Raw genomic sequence first — 21097 nt, forward strand, 5'->3', positions numbered from 1 at the left:
AAAAATGTTCAAAAATAAAGTAAAGTATATGTTTTTTTTTTATGATGATACCAAGCATTCAATATTCATGTTCTTCAAGAGTATTCCTATCTGGATTCTTTTGAATTCAAAGATATCTATATTTTGGATCATGCAAATTCACGGAAGACCACAAGTCACTCAAGTCTGAGTAAAGATAAAGTTCAAAATAATGGAGGAATAATGACAGTAATGAAAAGATAAACATGGAAATACATAAATGTATCAATAGGTATAGCAACAGGCTAAATCAATGAATAAATAAATATGGAACAAAACAAATGAAAGATTGCTTCAAAATACACAAGTGTTAAATATAGGACCGAAAAACAGAGAGCAAAAAAAAATTCAACTTCTTGATTGGAAGATGAATGTAGTTGAGCTACCAGAGAGCTACTGCAAAATGAAGAGGTGCACTACTGGTGTGATTACATGTAGTTCAGTACGCCTCAACCCCAAACTTCAACAGTTTTGACAACCTTTAGCTTTCAACGTCTATAAATAGCTCCTTTACACCTGCTTCTCTCGCTTACGGCCATACCACCCTGAACACGCCCGATCTCGTCCGATCTCGGAAGCTAAGCAGGGTCGGGCCGGGTCAGTACTTGGATGGGAGACCGCCTGGGAATACCCGGTGCTGTAAGCTTTTCTTTTTTTCGTCAGCAGAGGGCGCTAGTGATGGTCAAGTGGTGCTCGGCAAAACACTGGCTTTATTTTCTGAGCTCACTAGATGGCGCTTTCTCTTCAACAAAGGGTAGAAAACACACTGAATTGCCATTCCTTTAACCTTCTTCTTTGAACAGAGCTCGCCTTCTAGTGAGCTCAGGAAATAAAGACAGTGCTTCGCCAAGCTACCTCTGACCATCACCAGAGGCCGCTGATCCTTCTTGGCTGGAGACAGAGCGGACAAGGAAACCGCATGGAGGATGCAGCTTCTTCTTTTTTTTTTTTTTTAAATCAACATCTTTAATTCAAACTAACATAAACAACCTTACAGTGTTCAACAATTCAGGTAGGAGTTCAAAATTGTTGCAGTTTAACCAGGTCCATAACTATCCCTTACAGCAAATCACAAGTCAGCGAACGATGAACATAGTAAATAAAATAAAAATTAATTGAGTTCAACAATGGAAATAAAAAGTAGCCTAGGTGAAAAACAGCAAAGCTACTAAAGAAACAAGCAATAAGAAACTGAGCAAGCGGCTATAGAAAAAAACAATGTTCAAAAATAAAGTAAAGTATATGTTTTCTTATGATGATACCAAGCATTCAATATTCATGTTCTTCAAGAGTATTCCTATCTGGATTCTTTTGAATTCAAAGATATCTATATTTTGGATCATGCAAATTCACGGAAGACCACAAGTCACTCAAGTCTGAGTAAAGATAAAGTTCAAAATAATGGAGGAATAATGACAGTAATGAAAAGATAAACATGGAAATACATAAATGTATCAATAGGTATAGCAACAGGCTAAATCAATGAATAAATAAATATGGAACAAAACAAATGAAAGATTGCTTCAAAATACACAAGTGTTAAATATAGGACCGAAAAACAGAGAGCAAAAAAAAATTCATTCAACTTCTTGATTGGAAGATGAATGTAGTTGAGCTACCAGAGAGCTACTGCAAAATGAAGAGGTGCACTACTGGTGTGATTACATGTAGTTCAGTACGCCTCAACCCCAAACTTCAACAGTTTTGACAACCTTTAGCTTTCAACGTCTATAAATAAATAGCTCCTTTACACTGCTTCTCTCTCTTACGGCCATACCACCCTGAACACGCCCGATCTCGTCCGATCTCGGAAGCTAAGCAGGGTCGGGCCGGGTCAGTACTTGGATGGGAGACCGCCTGGGAATACCCGGTGCTGTAAGCTTTTCTTTTTCGTCAGCAGAGGGCGCTAGTGATGGTCAAGTGGTGCTCGGCAAAACACTGGCTTTATTTTCTGAGCTCACTAGATGGCGCTTTCTCTTCAACAAAGGGTAGAAAACACACTGAATTGCCATTCCTTTAACCTTCTTCTTTGAACAGAGCTCGCCTTCTAGTGAGCTCAGGAAATAAAGACAGTGCCGCCAAGCTACCTCTGACCATCACCAGAGGCCGCTGATCCTTCTTGGCTGGAGACAGAGCGGACAAGGAAACCGCATGGAGGATGCAGCTTCTTTTTTTTTTTTTTAAGCAACATCTTTAATTCAAACTAACATAAACAACCTTACAGTGTTCAACAATTCAGGTAGGAGTTCAAAATTGTTGCAGTTTAACCAGGTCCATAACTATCCCTTACAGCAAATCACAAGTCAGCGAACGATGAACATAGTAAATAAAATAAAAATTAATTGAGTTCAACAATGGAAATAAAAAAAAAGTAGCCTAGGTGAAAAACAGCAAAGCTACTAAAGAAACAAGCAATAAGAAACTGAGCAAGCGGCTATAGAAAAAAAAAATGTTCAAAAATAAAGTAAAGTATATGTTTTCTTATGATGATACCAAGCATTCAATATTCATGTTCTTCAAGAGTATTCCTATCTGGATTCTTTTGAATTCAAAGATATCTATATTTTGGATCATGCAAATTCACGGAAGACCACAAGTCACTCAAGTCTGAGTAAAGATAAAGTTCAAAATAATGGAGGAATAATGACAGTAATGAAAAGATAAACATGGAAATACATAAATGTATCAATAGGTATAGCAACAGGCTAAATCAATGAATAAATAAATATGGAACAAAACAAATGAAAGATTGCTTCAAAATACACAAGTGTTAAATATAGGACCGAAAAACAGAGAGCAAAAAAAAAATTCAATTCAACTTCTTGATTGGAAGATGAATGTAGTTGAGCTACCAGAGAGCTACTGCAAAATGAAGAGGTGCACTACTGGTGTGATTACATGTAGTTCAGTACGCCTCAACCCCAAACTTCAACAGTTTTGACAACCTTTAGCTTTCAACGTCTATAAATAGCTCCTTTACACCTGCTTCTCTCGCTTACGGCCATACCACCCTGAACACGCCCGATCTCGTCCGATCTCGGAAGCTAAGCAGGGTCGGGCCGGGTCAGTACTTGGATGGGAGACCGCCTGGGAATACCCGGTGCTGTAAGCTTTTCTTTTTCGTCAGCAGAGGGCGCTAGTGATGGTCAAGTGGTGCTCGGCAAAACACTGGCTTTATTTTCTGAGCTCACTAGATGGCGCTTTCTCTTCAACAAAGGGTAGAAAACACACTGAATTGCCATTCTTTAACCTTCTTCTTTGAACAGAGCTCGCCTTCTAGTGAGCTCAGGAAATAAAGACAGTGCTTCGCCAAGCTACCTCTGACCATCACCAGAGGCCGCTGATCCTTCTTGGCTGGAGACAGAGCGGACAAGGAAACCGCATGGAGGATGCAGCTTCTTCTTTTTTTTTTTTTTCAAAGCAACATCTTTAATTCAAACTAACATAAACAACCTTACAGTGTTCAACAATTCAGGTAGGAGTTCAAAATTGTTGCAGTTTAACCAGGTCCATAACTATCCCTTACAGCAAATCACAAGTCAGCGAACGATGAACATAGTAAATAAAATAAAAATTAATTGAGTTCAACAATGGAAATAAAAAAAAAAGTAGCCTAGGTGAAAAACAGCAAAGCTACTAAAGAAACAAGCAATAAGAAACTGAGCAAGCGGCTATAGAAAAAAAAATGTTCAAAAAAAAAGTAAAGTATATGTTTTCTTATGATGATACCAAGCATTCAATATTCATGTTCTTCAAGAGTATTCCTATCTGGATTCTTTTGAATTCAAAGATATCTATATTTTGGATCATGCAAATTCACGGAAGACCACAAGTCACTCAAGTCTGAGTAAAGATAAAGTTCAAAATAATGGAGGAATAATGACAGTAATGAAAAGATAAACATGGAAATACATAAATGTATCAATAGGTATAGCAACAGGCTAAATCAATGAATAAATAAATATGGAACAAAACAAATGAAAGATTGCTTCAAAATACACAAGTGTTAAATATAGGACCGAAAAACAGAGAGCAAAAAAAAAGCAATTCAACTTCTTGATTGGAAGATGAATGTAGTTGAGCTACCAGAGAGCTACTGCAAAATGAAGAGGTGCACTACTGGTGTGATTACATGTAGTTCAGTACGCCTCAACCCCAAACTTCAACAGTTTTGACAACCTTTAGCTTTCAACGTCTATAAATAGCTCCTTTACACCTGCTTCTCTCGCTTACGGCCATACCATACCACCCTGAACACGCCCGATCTCGTCCGATCTCGGAAGCTAAGCAGGGTCGGGCCGGGTCAGTACTTGGATGGGAGACCGCCTGGGAATACCCGGTGCTGTAAGCTTTTCTTTTTCGTCAGCAGAGGGCGCTAGTGATGGTCAAGTGGTGCTCGGCAAAAAACACTGGCTTTATTTTCTGAGCTCACTAGATGGCGCTTTCTCTTCAACAAAGGGTAGAAAACACACTGAATTGCCATTCCTTTAACCTTCTTCTTTGAACAGAGCTCGCCTTCTAGTGAGCTCAGGAAATAAAGACAGTGCTTCGCCAAGCTACCTCTGACCATCACCAGAGGCCGCTGATCCTTCTTGGCTGGAGACAGAGCGGACAAGGAAACCGCATGGAGGATGCAGCTTCTTCTTTTTTTTTTTTTTCAGCAACATCTTTAATTCAAACTAACATAAACAACCTTACAGTGTTCAACAATTCAGGTAGGAGTTCAAAATTGTTGCAGTTTAACCAGGTCCATAACTATCCCTTACAGCAAATCACAAGTCAGCGAACGATGAACATAGTAAATAAAATAAAAATTAATTGAGTTCAACAATGGAAATAAAAAAAAAGTAGCCTAGGTGAAAAACAGCAAAGCTACTAAAGAAACAAGCAATAAGAAACTGAGCAAGCGGCTATAGAAAAAAAAAACAATGTTCAAAAATAAAGTAAAGTATATGTTTTTCTTATGATGATACCAAGCATTCAATATTCATGTTCTTCAAGAGTATTCCTATCTGGATTCTTTTGAATTCAAAGATATCTATATTTTGGATCATGCAAATTCACGGAAGACCACAAGTCACTCAAGTCTGAGTAAAGATAAAGTTCAAAATAATGGAGGAATAATGACAGTAATGAAAAGATAAACATGGAAATACATAAATGTATCAATAGGTATAGCAACAGGCTAAATCAATGAATAAATAAATATGGAACAAAACAAATGAAAGATTGCTTCAAAATACACAAGTGTTAAATATAGGACCGAAAAACAGAGAGCAAAAAAAAAGCAATTCAACTTCTTGATTGGAAGATGAATGTAGTTGAGCTACCAGAGAGCTACTGCAAAATGAAGAGGTGCACTACTGGTGTGATTACATGTAGTTCAGTACGCCTCAACCCCAAACTTCAACAGTTTTGACAACCTTTAGCTTTCAACGTCTATAAATAGCTCCTTTACACCTGCTTCTCTCGCTTACGGCCATACCACCCTGAACACGCCCGATCTCGTCCGATCTCGGAAGCTAAGCAGGGTCGGGCCGGGTCAGTACTTGGATGGGAGACCGCCTGGGAAATACCGGTGCTGTAAGCTTTTATTTTTCGTCAGCAGAGGGCGCTAGTGATGGTCAAGTGGTGCTCGGCAAAACACTGGCTTTATTTTCTGAGCTCACTAGATGGCGCTTTCTCTTCAACAAAGGGTAGAAAACACACTGAATTGCCATTCCTTTAACCTTCTTCTTTGAACAGAGCTCGCCTTCTAGTGAGCTCAGGAAATAAAGACAGTGCTTCGCCAAGCTACCTCTGACCATCACCAGAGGCCGCTGATCCTTCTTGGCTGGAGACAGAGCGGACAAGGAAACCGCATGGAGGATGCAGCTTCTTCTTTTTTTTTTTTATCAACATCTTTAATTCAAACTAACATAAACAACCTTACAGTGTTCAACAATTCAGGTAGGAGTTCAAAATTGTTGCAGTTTAACCAGGTCCATAACTATCCCTTACAGCAAATCACAAGTCAGCGAACGATGAACATAGTAAATAAAATAAAAATTAATTGAGTTCAACAATGGAAATAAAAAAGTAGCCTAGGTGAAAAACAGCAAAGCTACTAAAGAAACAAGCAATAAGAAACTGAGCAAGCGGCTATAGAAAAAACAATGTTCAAAAATAAAAGTAAAGTATATGTTTTCTTATGATGATACCAAGCATTCAATATTCATGTTCTTCAAGAGTATTCCTATCTGGATTCTTTTGAATTCAAAGATATCTATATTTTGGATCATGCAAATTCACGGAAGACCACAAGTCACTCAAGTCTGAGTAAAGATAAAGTTCAAAATAATGGAGGAATAATGACAGTAATGAAAAGATAAACATGGAAATACATAAATGTATCAATAGGTATAGCAACAGGCTAAATCAATGAATAAATAAATATGGAACAAAACAAATGAAAGATTGCTTCAAAATACACAAGTGTTAAATATAGGACCGAAAAACAAAAAAAAAAAAAGCAATTCAACTTCTTGATTGGAAGATGAATGTAGTTGAGCTACCAGAGAGCTACTGCAAAATGAAGAGGTGCACTACTGGTGTGATTACATGTAGTTCAGTACGCCTCAACCCCAAACTTCAACAGTTTTGACAACCTTTAGCTTTCAACGTCTATAAATAGCTCCTTTACACCTGCTTCTCTCGCTTACGGCCATACCACCCTGAACACGCCCGATCTCGTCCGATCTCGGAAGCTAAGCAGGGTCGGGCCGGGTCAGTACTTGGATGGGAGACCGCCTGGGAATACCCGGTGCTGTAAGCTTTTCTTTTTTCGTCAGCAGAGGGCGCTAGTGATGGTCAAGTGGTGCTCGGCAAAACACTGGCTTTATTTTCTGAGCTCACTAGATGGCGCTTTCTCTTCAACAAAGGGTAGAAAACACACTGAATTGCCATTCCTTTAACCTTCTTCTTTGAACAGAGCTCGCCTTCTAGTGAGCTCAGGAAATAAAGACAGTGCTTCCGCCAAGCTACCTCTGACCATCACCAGAGGCCGCTGATCCTTCTTGGCTGGAGACAGAGCGGACAAGGAAACCGCATGGAGGATGCAGCTTCTTCTTTTTTTTTTTCAATCAACATCTTTAATTCAAACTAACATAAACAACCTTACAGTGTTCAACAATTCAGGTAGGAGTTCAAAATTGTTGCAGTTTAACCAGGTCCATAACTATCCCTTACAGCAAATCACAAGTCAGCGAACGATGAACATAGTAAATAAAATAAAAATTAATTGAGTTCAACAATGGAAATAAAAAAAGTAGCCTAGGTGAAAAACAGCAAAGCTACTAAAGAAACAAGCAATAAGAAACTGAGCAAGCGGCTATAGAAAAAAAACAATGTTCAAAAATAAAGTAAAGTATATGTTTTCTTATGATGATACCAAGCATTCAATATTCATGTTCTTCAAGAGTATTCCTATCTGGATTCTTTTGAATTCAAAGATATCTATATTTTGGATCATGCAAATTCACGGAAGACCACAAGTCACTCAAGTCTGAGTAAAGATAAAGTTCAAAATAATGGAGGAATAATGACAGTAATGAAAAGATAAACATGGAAATACATAAATGTATCAATAGGTATAGCAACAGGCTAAATCAATGAATAAATAAATATGGAACAAAACAAATGAAAGATTGCTTCAAAATACACAAGTGTTAAATATAGGACCGAAAAACAAAAAAAAAAAAAGCAATTCAACTTCTTGATTGGAAGATGAATGTAGTTGAGCTACCAGAGAGCTACTGCAAAATGAAGAGGTGCACTACTGGTGTGATTACATGTAGTTCAGTACGCCTCAACCCCAAACTTCAACAGTTTTGACAACCTTTAGCTTTCAACGTCTATAAATAGCTCCTTTACACCTGCTTCTCTCGCTTACGGCCATACCACCCTGAACACGCCCGATCTCGTCCGATCTCGGAAGCTAAGCAGGGTCGGGCCGGGTCAGTACTTGGATGGGAGACCGCCTGGGAATACCCGGTGCTGTAAGCTTTTCTTTTTCGTCAGCAGAGGGCGCTAGTGATGGTCAAGTGGTGCTCGGCAAAACACTGGCTTTATTTTCTGAGCTCACTAGATGGCGCTTTCTCTTCAACAAAGGGTAGAAAACACACTGAATTGCCATTCCTTTAACCTTCTTCTTTGAACAGAGCTCGCCTTCTAGTGAGCTCAGGAAATAAAGACAGTGCTTCGCCAAGCTACCTCTGACCATCACCAGAGGCCGCTGATCCTTCTTGGCTGGAGACAGAGCGGACAAGGAAACCGCATGGAGGATGCAGCTTCTTCTTTTTTTTTCAAAGCAACATCTTTAATTCAAACTAACATAAACAACCTTACAGTGTTCAACAATTCAGGTAGGAGTTCAAAATTGTTGCAGTTTAACCAGGTCCATAACTATCCCTTACAGCAAATCACAAGTCAGCGAACGATGAACATAGTAAATAAAATAAAAATTAATTGAGTTCAAAAAAAAAAAAAAAAAAGTAGCCTAGGTGAAAAACAGCAAAGCTACTAAAGAAACAAGCAATAAGAAACTGAGCAAGCGGCTATAGAAAAAAAAACAATGTTCAAAAATAAAGTAAAGTATATGTTTTCTTATGATGATACCAAGCATTCAATATTCATGTTCTTCAAGAGTATTCCTATCTGGATTCTTTTGAATTCAAAGATATCTATATTTTGGATCATGCAAATTCACGGAAGACCACAAGTCACTCAAGTCTGAGTAAAGATAAAGTTCAAAATAATGGAGGAATAATGACAGTAATGAAAAGATAAACATGGAAATACATAAATGTATCAATAGGTATAGCAACAGGCTAAATCAATGAATAAATAAATATGGAACAAAACAAATGAAAGATTGCTTCAAAATACACAAGTGTTAAATATAGGACCGAAAAACAGAGAGCAAAAAAAGCAATTCAACTTCTTGATTGGAAGATGAATGTAGTTGAGCTACCAGAGAGCTACTGCAAAATGAAGAGGTGCACTACTGGTGTGATTACATGTAGTTCAGTACGCCTCAACCCCAAACTTCAACAGTTTTGACAACCTTTAGCTTTCAACGTCTATAAATAGCTCCTTTACACCTGCTTCTCTCGCTTACGGCCATACCACCCTGAACACGCCCGATCTCGTCCGATCTCGGAAGCTAAGCAGGGTCGGGCCGGGTCAGTACTTGGATGGGAGACCGCCTGGGAATACCCGGTGCTGTAAGCTTTTCTTTTTCGTCAGCAGAGGGCGCTAGTGATGGTCAAGTGGTGCTCGGCAAAACACTGGCTTTATTTTCTGAGCTCACTAGATGGCGCTTTCTCTTCAACAAAGGGTAGAAAACACACTGAATTGCCATTCCTTTAACCTTCTTCTTTGAACAGAGCTCGCCTTCTAGTGAGCTCAGGAAATAAAGACAGTGCTTCGCCAAGCTACCTCTGACCATCACCAGAGGCCGCTGATCCTTCTTGGCTGGAGACAGAGCGGACAAGGAAACCGCATGGAGGATGCAGCTTCTTCTTTTTTTTTTTTTCAAGCAACATCTTTAATTCAAACTAACATAAACAACCTTACAGTGTTCAACAATTCAGGTAGGAGTTCAAAATTGTTGCAGTTTAACCAGGTCCATAACTATCCCTTACAGCAAATCACAAGTCAGCGAACGATGAACATAGTAAATAAAATAAAAATTAATTGAGTTCAACAATGGAAATAAAAAAGTAGCCTAGGTGAAAAACAGCAAAGCTACTAAAGAAACAAGCAATAAGAAACTGAGCAAGCGGCTATAGAAAAAACAATGTTCAAAAATAAAGTAAAGTATATGTTTTCTTATGATGATACCAAGCATTCAATATTCATGTTCTTCAAGAGTATTCCTATCTGGATTCTTTTGAATTCAAAGATATCTATATTTTGGATCATGCAAATTCACGGAAGACCACAAGTCACTCAAGTCTGAGTAAAGATAAAGTTCAAAATAATGGAGGAATAATGACAGTAATGAAAAGATAAACATGGAAATACATAAATGTATCAATAGGTATAGCAACAGGCTAAATCAATGAATAAATAAATATGGAACAAAACAAATGAAAGATTGCTTCAAAATACACAAGTGTTAAATATAGGACCGAAAAACAGAGAGCAAAAAAGCAATTCAACTTCTTGATTGGAAGATGAATGTAGTTGAGCTACCAGAGAGCTACTGCAAAATGAAGAGGTGCACTACTGGTGTGATTACATGTAGTTCAGTACGCCTCAACCCCAAACTTCAACAGTTTTGACAACCTTTAGCTTTCAACGTCTATAAATAGCTCCTTTACACCTGCTTCTCTCGCTTACGGCCATACCACCCTGAACACGCCCGATCTCGTCCGATCTCGGAAGCTAAGCAGGGTCGGGCCGGGTCAGTACTTGGATGGGAGACCGCCTGGGAATACCCGGTGCTGTAAGCTTTTCTTTTTCGTCAGCAGAGGGCGCTAGTGATGGTCAAGTGGTGCTCGGCAAAACACTGGCTTTATTTTCTGAGCTCACTAGATGGCGCTTTCTCTTCAACAAAGGGTAGAAAACACACTGAATTGCCATTCCTTTAACCTTCTTCTTTGAACAGAGCTCGCCTTCTAGTGAGCTCAGGAAATAAAGACAGTGCTTCGCCAAGCTACCTCTGACCATCACCAGAGGCCGCTGATCCTTCTTGGCTGGAGACAGAGCGGACAAGGAAACCGCATGGAGGATGCAGCTTCTTCTTTTTTTTTCAAAGCAACATCTTTAATTCAAACTAACATAAACAACCTTACAGTGTTCAACAATTCAGGTAGGAGTTCAAAATTGTTGCAGTTTAACCAGGTCCATAACTATCCCTTACAGCAAATCACAAGTCAGCGAACGATGAACATAGTAAATAAAATAAAAATTAATTGAGTTCAACAATGGAAATAAAAAAGTAGCCTAGGTGAAAAACAGCAAAGCTACTAAAGAAACAAGCAATAAGAAACTGAGCAAGCGGCTATAGAAAAAAACAATGTTCAAAAATAAAGTAAAGTATATGTTTTCTTATGATGATACCAAGCATTCAATATTCATGTTCTTCAAGAGTATTCCTATCTGGATTCTTTTGAATTCAAAGATATCTATATTTTGGATCATGCAAATTCACGGAAGACCACAAGTCACTCAAGTCTGAGTAAAGATAAAGTTCAAAATAATGGAGGAATAATGACAGTAATGAAAAGATAAACATGGAAATACATAAATGTATCAATAGGTATAGCAACAGGCTAAATCAATGAATAAATAAATATGGAACAAAACAAATGAAAGATTGCTTCAAAATACACAAGTGTTAAATATAGGACCGAAAAACAGAGAGCAAAAAAGCAATTCAACTTCTTGATTGGAAGATGAATGTAGTTGAGCTACCAGAGAGCTACTGCAAAATGAAGAGGTGCACTACTGGTGTGATTACATGTAGTTCAGTACGCCTCAACCCCAAACTTCAACAGTTTTGACAACCTTTAGCTTTCAACGTCTATAAATAGCTCCTTTACACCTGCTTCTCTCGCTTACGGCCATACCACCCTGAACACGCCCGATCTCGTCCGATCTCGGAAGCTAAGCAGGGTCGGGCCGGGTCAGTACTTGGATGGGAGACCGCCTGGGAATACCCGGTGCTGTAAGCTTTTCTTTTCGTCAGCAGAGGGCGCTAGTGATGGTCAAGTGGTGCTCGGCAAAACACTGGCTTTATTTTCTGAGCTCACTAGATGGCGCTTTCTCTTCAACAAAGGGTAGAAAACACACTGAATTGCCATTCCTTTAACCTTCTTCTTTGAACAGAGCTCGCCTTCTAGTGAGCTCAGGAAATAAAGACAGTGCTTCGCCAAGCTACCTCTGACCATCACCAGAGGCCGCTGATCCTTCTTGGCTGGAGACAGAGCGGACAAGGAAACCGCATGGAGGATGCAGCTTCTTCTTTTTTTTTTCAAAGCAACATCTTTAATTCAAACTAACATAAACAACCTTACAGTGTTCAACAATTCAGGTAGGAGTTCAAAATTGTTGCAGTTTAACCAGGTCCATAACTATCCCTTACAGCAAATCACAAGTCAGCGAACGATGAACATAGTAAATAAAATAAAAATTAATTGAGTTCAACAATGGAAATAAAAAAAAGTAGCCTAGGTGAAAAACAGCAAAGCTACTAAAGAAACAAGCAATAAGAAACTGAGCAAGCGGCTATAGAAAAAAAAACAATGTTCAAAAATAAAGTAAAGTATATGTTTTCTAATGATGATACCAAGCATTCAATATTCATGTTCTTCAAGAGTATTCCTATCTGGATTCTTTTGAATTCAAAGATATCTATATTTTGGATCATGCAAATTCACGGAAGACCACAAGTCACTCAAGTCTGAGTAAAGATAAAGTTCAAAATAATGGAGGAATAATGACAGTAATGAAAAGATAAACATGGAAATACATAAATGTATCAATAGGTATAGCAACAGGCTAAATCAATGAATAAATAAATATGGAACAAAACAAATGAAAGATTGCTTCAAAATACACAAGTGTTAAATATAGGACCGAAAAACAGAGAGCAAAAAAGCAATTCAACTTCTTGATTGGAAGATGAATGTAGTTGAGCTACCAGAGAGCTACTGCAAAATGAAGAGGTGCACTACTGGTGTGATTACATGTAGTTCAGTACGCCTCAGTACCCCAAACTTCAACAGTTTTGACAACCTTTAGCTTTCAACGTCTATAAATAGCTCCTTTACACCTGCTTCTCTCGCTTACGGCCATACCACCCTGAACACGCCCGATCTCGTCCGATCTCGGAAGCTAAGCAGGGTCGGGCCGGGTCAGTACTTGGATGGGAGACCGCCTGGGAATACCCGGTGCTGTAAGCTTTTCTTTTTCGTCAGCAGAGGGCGCTAGTGATGGTCAAGTGGTGCTCGGCAAAACACTGGCTTTATTTTCTGAGCTCACTAGATGGCGCTTTCTCTTCAACAAAGGGTAGAAAACACACTGAATTGCCATTCCTTTAACCTTCTTCTTTGAACAGAGCTCGCCTTCTAGTGAGCTCAGGAAATAAAGACAGTGCTTCGCCAAGCTACCTCTGACCATCACCAGAGGCCGCTGATCCTTCTTGGCTGGAGACAGAGCGGACAAGGAAACCGCATGGAGGATGCAGCTTCTTCTTTTTTTTTTTTTTCAAAGCAACATCTTTAATTCAAACTAACATAAACAACCTTACAGTGTTCAACAATTCAGGTAGGAGTTCAAAATTGTTGCAGTTTAACCAGGTCCATAACTATCCCTTACAGCAAATCACAAGTCAGCGAACGATGAACATAGTAAATAAAATAAAAATTAATTGAGTTCAACAATGGAAATAAAAAAGTAGCCTAGGTGAAAAAACAGCAAAGCTACTAAAGAAACAAGCAATAAGAAACTGAGCAAGCGGCTATAGAAAAAAACAATGTTCAAAAATAAAGTAAAGTATATGTTTTCTTATGATGATACCAAGCATTCAATATTCATGTTCTTCAAGAGTATTCCTATCTGGATTCTTTTGAATTCAAAGATATCTATATTTTGGATCATGCAAATTCACGGAAGACCACAAGTCACTCAAGTCTGAGTAAAGATAAAGTTCAAAATAATGGAGGAATAATGACAGTAATGAAAAGATAAACATGGAAATACATAAATGTATCAATAGGTATAGCAACAGGCTAAATCAATGAATAAATAAATATGGAACAAAACAAATGAAAGATTGCTTCAAAATACACAAGTGTTAAATATAGGACCGAAAAACAGAGAGCAAAAAAGCAATTAAACTTCTTGATTGCAAGATGAATGTAGTTGAGCTACCAGAGAGCTACTGCAAAATGAAGAGGTGCACTACTGGTGTGATTACATGTAGTTCAGTACGCCTCAACCCCAAACTTCAACAGTTTTGACAACCTTTAGCTTTCAACGTCTATAAATAGCTCCTTTACACCTGCTTCTCTCGCTTACGGCCATACCACCCTGAACACGCCCGATCTCGTCCGATCTCGGAAGCTAAGCAGGGTCGGGCCGGGTCAGTACTTGGATGGGAGACCGCCTGGGAATACCCGGTGCTGTAAGCTTTTCTTTTTCGTCAGCAGAGGGCGCTAGTGATGGTCAAGTGGTGCTCGGCAAAACACTGGCTTTATTTTCTGAGCTCACTAGATGGCGCTTTCTCTTCAACAAAGGGTAGAAAACACACTGAGGCCATGTCCACACGAACACGGGTATTTTTATAACCGGAGTTTTTTCTCCTCCGTTTTAAAAAAAAAACCCGTCCACACATGCTAATAAATTTCCGTCCACCTGAAAACGCAACAACACGCTGTCAATCGCTGTCAAGAGCATGCCACACCAGCAGGCTGCGATATAACCCAAATTGTAAAGTCACCTTGGCCAATCAGAAGCCTAGAAAAAAGTTATTACCGGTTCCGCTAGACTAACAACATGACGAACAGAGGAAAGGGAGAGTTGTATGTTTGGACTGATGGCGAAGTTGAGATTTTACTTAAAGGAGAATTCCAGCCAATTTTTACGTTAATCTTGATCGCTATAGCTACGCGAGTACTTTCAATAGAAAAAACCCCAACCCAAATCAGTGCAGGTAACACAGAGAAGCTGCAGCTACGTACTACAAGCGTCCCCTGAGCTAAAACGGCAGTGCTCGGGGCAAGTTTTAGAGTGCCTTTGTGCCTCTTAACAGACACAATATGCAATTAATATGTCTGTGCCACATGAACAGGGCCCTTACGTGTCAACAAGATGCGTTTTCAACTCAGACATTGTTTAAATTCACCTACCCTGGTCCCTGTCTCGATCCTGCCAGTAGCTAGCTTGCCCTGCTAGCTGATAGCTGTTAGCTGCCGTTTGGTGAGTGTATTCAGACAGGCTTCTGTGATAATCATCCCAATAACAATCCACGGAGCGGTGGTGGTGTGGCTATGTCCTCCAGAGGACAGGTCATGTCACGTCTTGAAGTGTATTAAAAAAAAAAAAAAACAATAGTGCTGTAGTAGCTGTTAGCTGCTAGCTGCCCTCCGGTGAGTGTGTACAGCCAGATAGCTGTTAGCCGTTAGCTGCTAGCTGCCGTCCGGTGAGTGTATTCAGCCAGGCATCTGTGATAATCATCCCAATAAAAATCCACGGAGCGCCCGGTGGTATGGCTATGTCCCCCAGTTACTGAAGGCTACCTTTAGCTTGTGCTTGGAGCAGCAAGTTCATCTGCCTGTTTCCCCTCTGTCTGTCAGTCTCGTTCTTTCCAACTCTTGAGGCTAGTTCTTTGTCTGGATACTCTGGTTCGAATAAATAAGGGTGACCATCAAACGCAAAAGGCTCTTCCGTGTGTTGCATATCTGCTATATTCTTCATACTCCAAGCTTCTTCCGTTATAAACAACTCCGCTTTTCACTCTTCACACACACTACGCTCCAATCTGCAAATTACTGTTTACCTTTTTCTGCTACAACTGAATTCCCAGGAGACCGCGCGATGCAACAGCTAGGCTTCAGTAACGTTATTACTGTGCAAGCCACAGACATCGTTTATCCCGTTTCCATGTAGTTACATAGTCACTGATATGGTCATAACCACTACAGTGCTCAATTACCTATTTTGAGGGGGAAATAATCTAAACCTTTCGCTGCAAAGGCATGATCTGTCCTATGCAGGATATCCACCAACCCACCGGGCGCTCCGTGGATTTTTATTGGGATGATTAGCACAGATGCCTGGCTGAATACACTCTCCGGACGGCAGCTAGCAGCTAACGGCTAACAGCTATCTGGCTGTACACACTCACCAGAGGGTAGCTAGCAGCTAACAGCTACTACCGCACTATTGTTTTTTTTAGGGGGGAATACACTTCAAGACATGACATGACCTGTCCTCTGGAGGACATAGCCACACCACCACCGCTCCGTGGATTGTTTTTGGGATGATTATCACAGAAGCCTGTCTGAATACACTCACCAAACGGCAGCTAGCAGCTAACGGCTATCAGCTAGCAGGGCAAGCTAGCTACTGGCAGGATCGAGACAGGGACCAGGGTAGGTGAATTTAAACAATGTCTGAGTTGAAAACGCATCTTGTTGACACGTAAGGGCCCTGTTCTTGTGGCACAGACATATTAATTGCATTTTGTGTCTGTTAAGAGGCACAAAGGCACTCTAAAACTTGCCCCTAGCACTGCCGTTTTAGCTCAGGGGACGCTTGTAGTACGTAGCTGCAGCTTCTCAGTGTTACCTGCACTGATTCGGGTCGGGGTTTTTTCTATCGAAAGTACTCGCGTAGCTATAACGATCAAGATTAATGTAAAAATTGGCCGGAATTCTCCTTTAATGTCACACGTGAATATAAAGTTAATAAAACACATAAAAATGTGGACTGGGAGTCTTTCCAGTCCAAGTATGCCGACATCCTAGCGTTGTTCCTAGAGCATTACCCTGAGACGTCCCAAGAGTTTCCTCATCGTAAAGAGGATATAACCAGGACCATCATCACCAATAAACTTAAGGCGATACGGGTTAAATACAGGCAAGCGGTGGATTCCGGTCGGAAAAGCGGCCATGGCAGAGTGGTTCTACTTTATTTTGAACTATGTGAGCAGATATGGGGTGGTTCTCCTGCATCGACTACCATTCAATCCGGTATAGAAACGACAGATGTTGAAACGGCCTCTCATCGCAGTTCAGATCCTGCATCTTCATCTACACTTGATCTCTCGGCTGCGGAAATGTCTCCCGTGTCTGATCTACTTCAAGACTCTGATGGCGGCAATTTGACCCCCTCAGTGGTGAAGGAGAGGAGAGCTCTACTTAATGTATGTATTATTAATCGTTGACCATTTAGAAGTGCATTTGTTTATAAAAGTTGAATGTAGATTAACTCTATATACATGCAGGTACCGGTGTGTCCGTTGCAGTGGTGGAATAAGTACCGGATCATTTGTTTAAATAAACGTAGCAATAGGAAAGTAGAATGGTACACTGTTACAATTAAAAGTCCTGCATTCAAAATGTTAAAAGTACAAAGGTATAAGAATATACGTTTCAACAAAAAGCATGAAAAGACTAAGTATCAAAAGAAAAAATGCTGAATTAATTTAATAATAATAATAAAAAAAATGTATTACTGGATAACTTATCAATGTGTTAATCATGTTAATGTTACTTAAGTAATTTATAAAGTGGTGGGTATTAATGATCAACTGCAGTATTAGACATTGGAAATACTCTAAACATAAGTTACACAAATCTGTACTTAAGTACAATGTAAGTGTACTTAGCTTTATTCCAACAATGGTGTGTTTTGTATCATTTTTATCATCTTGGCCTATGGAGTTGAAATTTTCTTGAAATAATTATTTTAATCTACTTTTTAAATTTCTTTTCAGGCAAAACTCACAGGACACAAACAGGACAGACTTAAAAGAAAGCTTCCAGCTGAGACACAGTTTCTGCATGCAGCCAAGGAAGACATCCAGATAAAAAAAAGAATTCTGGACATGATGGAGACATCAGAGAAGCAAGCATCTGAAAATTTCAGAAAATTATCAACCAATCTTGAGAGTCTGACAAGCTCAATTGCAGATGGGTTTTCACTGCTGAGACAAGTTATAATGCAACCACCACCACAACCATCCAACATGTCACCATACCAAAACAGGGGTCCTTATGGACATGTGTATGCATCTGCACCACCACCACCACCCAATACACCTGCCAGATTTCCACCCAACACATTTTCACTCAACACTCCACCTGCCACATTTTCTCTCAACACTCCACCTGCCACATTTTCACTCAACTCTACACCTGCCACATTTCCACCCAACACTCCACCTACCACATTTCCACCCAACACTACCGTAAGTGTGTCACAACACACACCTGGCTCTACCTCACCTGTGCAGGGATTCACACCGTTTTCATTCACACAAGCACTTTACCAGGATGACATCTGAAGTTCTTGACAAAAAAACATTAGAAAGCTGTTGTTTGGGCTGCATCTTCATATTTAATTTATTATACTTTCACTTTGTCTTCAAAAGACTGTTTAAGTTTACCTTTTTTTGAGGTGTTAAATTTATTACATTTGTTTTAAATGGCTTCAATATTTTATGTAGAAAACAAAAATAAGTAAAATAAGGTCTGTTTTTTTAAATATGGACTGTCAAACCCTTTTTTTATAGTAGGAAAGATTTTCTGTAAAGGAAGCCAGCCTACTTTTAAGTTAAGAGGTCAGTTCATTCTTTATGTTATGCTCCTGAAAGATTTTTTAAAATGGATCCTGATTTGTTAAATTGTGCTGAAACAGTACTCAGGCAGATTGTGATTTTTTTATTTTACTTTTTTTATTCAGTCACAATAATGTGAATGTTTTCAATAAAAAAAAGTTATAAAGTTGTACATGTCTGAGTGTTTATTTAACATAAGACAATACTGTGAACTGTAGATTCTGTAAACTCACACGTTTTTTCTGTAAACTCAAATTTTCTTAGAAAATTGCCTTAACTGATTTCCTAGAACAAAAAACAGCAACAATTTTTAACTTAAGGCACTTAACAGTTTTTCAGGTTAACCAGGTTTGACTGGAATGTAACACACTCTCATGCACTAGGCAGAGAAGAATGTGGCCACAGTCCCTTTTATGGATCAAGAAATTCTGTAAGAACTCTCCTGACCCTTTTCCCTTCTGCTGTTAAGCAGTCGGCTCTGAAATAAGTCAGTGTGTCTGGCTGGTTGTCCTTATCGTGCTGAATTGCGTCATTGACTCTGTTCTCATCCATCGTCTCCTTGGTGGCCTCACAGTAGTTATGGAGCACAAAACAGGCATAGATGACAAAGGGAAGGTCGTTTATATTAATGTCCATCGCCCTTCTCAATGCTCCAAATCTTGCTTTCAGTCTGCCAAAGGCGCATTCAATCACCATTCTGGCTCGACATATGGAGAGTCCAAAATACAGTTCTTGAACAGTGCTTCCCCCATTTGCGTATTCCTTCATCAGGTAAGGAAGCAAAGGATATGCTGGGTCCCCAAGAAGAAAAACTGGAATGGATTCCTCATGTTCTAATATTTGTTTTTTTGAGGAGGGGATCGTGCCATTTTTCAATTGTGTGTTCAGCGTCGAATTTGCAAACATACGGGCATCATGGACACTACCTGGCCATTTGACTACGACATCAAAAAATGAATATTTGTAGTCACATGTGGCTTGGATGTTAATAGAAAACCTCCCCTTTCTGTTTAAGTAATCCATCGAATTTGTAGATGGCTGTTTTATTTCAACATGGGTCCCATCCACGGCACCAATGCACTGAGGAATGCCATGGGCTCGGTGAAACCCCTCTACAAGTTCCTTTACTTTGCACTCAGTGACAGGTGACTGTAGGTCCCAAGTGGACTGTAATTGATTCACATACATGCCTTACTATTTTCGACACCACCTGTCTAGATATTCCGAAGGCGTTTGCCGTCTCCCCTCGTCTGCTAAATAGTACAGTGTGCAGGCAACCTTTTTGACAACACTGACAGGCGATCTCATTACAGTTGTCTGCCCTTCAATGTGCGGGCGAAGCAGGTCACTCAATTTCAACAGCGATGTCCTCGACATACGAAAATTCTCTCTCCATTCTTCAGCAACAACCACTTCATGCTCAAAGTTGTCCCACCAACTAGAGGTCCGACCGGGTCTCGTCCAAAACCCGGCATCGGTGGCGGCGGGGTCTGTGTCGCGGGACTGGGAGTGTTGTCATTAGCAGTGCCCTGCGTAGAATTGCATTCTGACGCCTTTGTTCCTCAATATAGTGATATAATTGAGCATGTATCTGTATACATGTTAGAAGCCCTGTTAGCAGCACAGTTATTATAAGCACGATTTGGGCTACATCCGCAATTGCAAAGAATCGTCAACAAACATCAACAAAGCAGTTAGCGGCGCACAATATGACGTCAAACACAGCGGATAACAGCGCACAATCTGACGTCGCAAGGCAAAAAACCCGGTTATACTGTCCCCACGACAACACTGTAACCGGCGGTTCTGAAAATGCTCACCCTGGCTGGAGTTTTCAAAACCGCCTGGGAATACCCGGTGCTGTAAGCATTTCTTTTTCATCCGCAGAGGGCGCTAGTGATGGTCAAATGGTGCTCGGCAAAACACTGGCTTTATTTTCTGAGCTCACTAGATGGCGCTTTCTCTTCAACAAAGGGTAGAAAACACACTGAATTGCCATTCCTTTAACCTTCTTCTTTGAACAGAGCTCGCCTTCTAGTGAGCTCAGGAAATAAAGACAGTGCTTCGCCAAGCTACCTCTGACCATCACCAGAGGCCGCTGATCCTTCTTGGCTGGAGACAGAGCGGACAAGGAAACCGCATGGAGGATGCAGCTTCTTTTTTTTTTTCGAAGCAACATCTTTAATTCAAACTAACATAAACAACCTTACAGTGTTCAACAATTCAGGTAGGAGTTCAAAATTGTTGCAGTTTAACCAGGACCATTAATTATCCCTTACAGCAAATCACAAGTCAGCGAACGATGAACATAGTAAATAAAAATGAATTGAGTTTAACAATGGAAATAATAAAGTAGCCTAGGTGAAAAACAGCAAAGCTACTAAAGAAACAAGCAATAAGAAACTGAGCAAGCGGCTATAGAAAAATTCAAAAATCAAGTAAAGTATATGTTTTGTTATGATGATACCAAGCATTCAATATTCATGTTCTTCAAGAGTATTCCTATCTGGATTCTTAGATATAAGAGCCTTTAGGTTTTAACATCTATGAATAGCTTGTTTTTATCTGGTTCTTTGGCTCACAGCCATACCAACCTGAACACACGCAATCTTGGAAGCTAAGCGGGGTTGGGTGGGTCCGTACTTGGATGGGAGACCCTTTTGGCCCATCACTGCTCTAAGTCCCTATTCCAAATCCTTGTAAATTCAATATTGTTTTAAAGATGGCCTTCTCTATAGCTCAGTTGGT

The 21097-nt window shown here is 39.8% G+C and overlaps 12 non-coding genes across 12 annotated transcripts; all 12 read left to right on the plus strand.

Moving 5' to 3' along the window:
* Positions 1 to 545: 545 nt before the first annotated feature.
* Positions 546 to 664, plus strand: LOC114556422 (5S ribosomal RNA). The gene has a single exon (XR_003692667.1). It is a non-coding gene; the product is annotated as a 5S ribosomal RNA (ribosomal RNA).
* Positions 665 to 1781: 1117 nt separating this feature from the next.
* On the plus strand, positions 1782 to 1900 carry LOC114556433 (5S ribosomal RNA). The gene has a single exon (XR_003692677.1). It is a non-coding gene; the product is annotated as a 5S ribosomal RNA (ribosomal RNA).
* A 1111-nt stretch (positions 1901 to 3011) lies between these two features.
* LOC114556423 (5S ribosomal RNA) lies at positions 3012 to 3130 on the plus strand. Its single transcript, XR_003692668.1, has one exon. It is a non-coding gene; the product is annotated as a 5S ribosomal RNA (ribosomal RNA).
* A 1115-nt stretch (positions 3131 to 4245) lies between these two features.
* LOC114556436 (5S ribosomal RNA) lies at positions 4246 to 4369 on the plus strand. Its single transcript, XR_003692680.1, has one exon. It is a non-coding gene; the product is annotated as a 5S ribosomal RNA (ribosomal RNA).
* A 1120-nt stretch (positions 4370 to 5489) lies between these two features.
* Positions 5490 to 5608, plus strand: LOC114556434 (5S ribosomal RNA). Its single transcript, XR_003692678.1, has one exon. It is a non-coding gene; the product is annotated as a 5S ribosomal RNA (ribosomal RNA).
* A 1105-nt stretch (positions 5609 to 6713) lies between these two features.
* LOC114556424 (5S ribosomal RNA) lies at positions 6714 to 6832 on the plus strand. The gene has a single exon (XR_003692669.1). It is a non-coding gene; the product is annotated as a 5S ribosomal RNA (ribosomal RNA).
* Positions 6833 to 7942: 1110 nt separating this feature from the next.
* On the plus strand, positions 7943 to 8061 carry LOC114556425 (5S ribosomal RNA). Its single transcript, XR_003692670.1, has one exon. It is a non-coding gene; the product is annotated as a 5S ribosomal RNA (ribosomal RNA).
* Positions 8062 to 9169: 1108 nt separating this feature from the next.
* LOC114556426 (5S ribosomal RNA) lies at positions 9170 to 9288 on the plus strand. Its single transcript, XR_003692671.1, has one exon. It is a non-coding gene; the product is annotated as a 5S ribosomal RNA (ribosomal RNA).
* A 1107-nt stretch (positions 9289 to 10395) lies between these two features.
* On the plus strand, positions 10396 to 10514 carry LOC114556428 (5S ribosomal RNA). Its single transcript, XR_003692672.1, has one exon. It is a non-coding gene; the product is annotated as a 5S ribosomal RNA (ribosomal RNA).
* A 1105-nt stretch (positions 10515 to 11619) lies between these two features.
* Positions 11620 to 11738, plus strand: LOC114556429 (5S ribosomal RNA). Its single transcript, XR_003692673.1, has one exon. It is a non-coding gene; the product is annotated as a 5S ribosomal RNA (ribosomal RNA).
* A 1111-nt stretch (positions 11739 to 12849) lies between these two features.
* LOC114556430 (5S ribosomal RNA) lies at positions 12850 to 12968 on the plus strand. The gene has a single exon (XR_003692674.1). It is a non-coding gene; the product is annotated as a 5S ribosomal RNA (ribosomal RNA).
* A 1111-nt stretch (positions 12969 to 14079) lies between these two features.
* Positions 14080 to 14198, plus strand: LOC114556432 (5S ribosomal RNA). Its single transcript, XR_003692676.1, has one exon. It is a non-coding gene; the product is annotated as a 5S ribosomal RNA (ribosomal RNA).
* The last annotated feature ends 6899 nt before the right edge of the window (positions 14199 to 21097 follow it).

The sequence above is a fragment of the Perca flavescens genome, chromosome 5, assembly GCF_004354835.1.
Source record: "Perca flavescens isolate YP-PL-M2 chromosome 5, PFLA_1.0, whole genome shotgun sequence".
In the NCBI taxonomy this organism is placed as follows: Eukaryota; Metazoa; Chordata; class Actinopteri; order Perciformes; family Percidae; genus Perca; species Perca flavescens.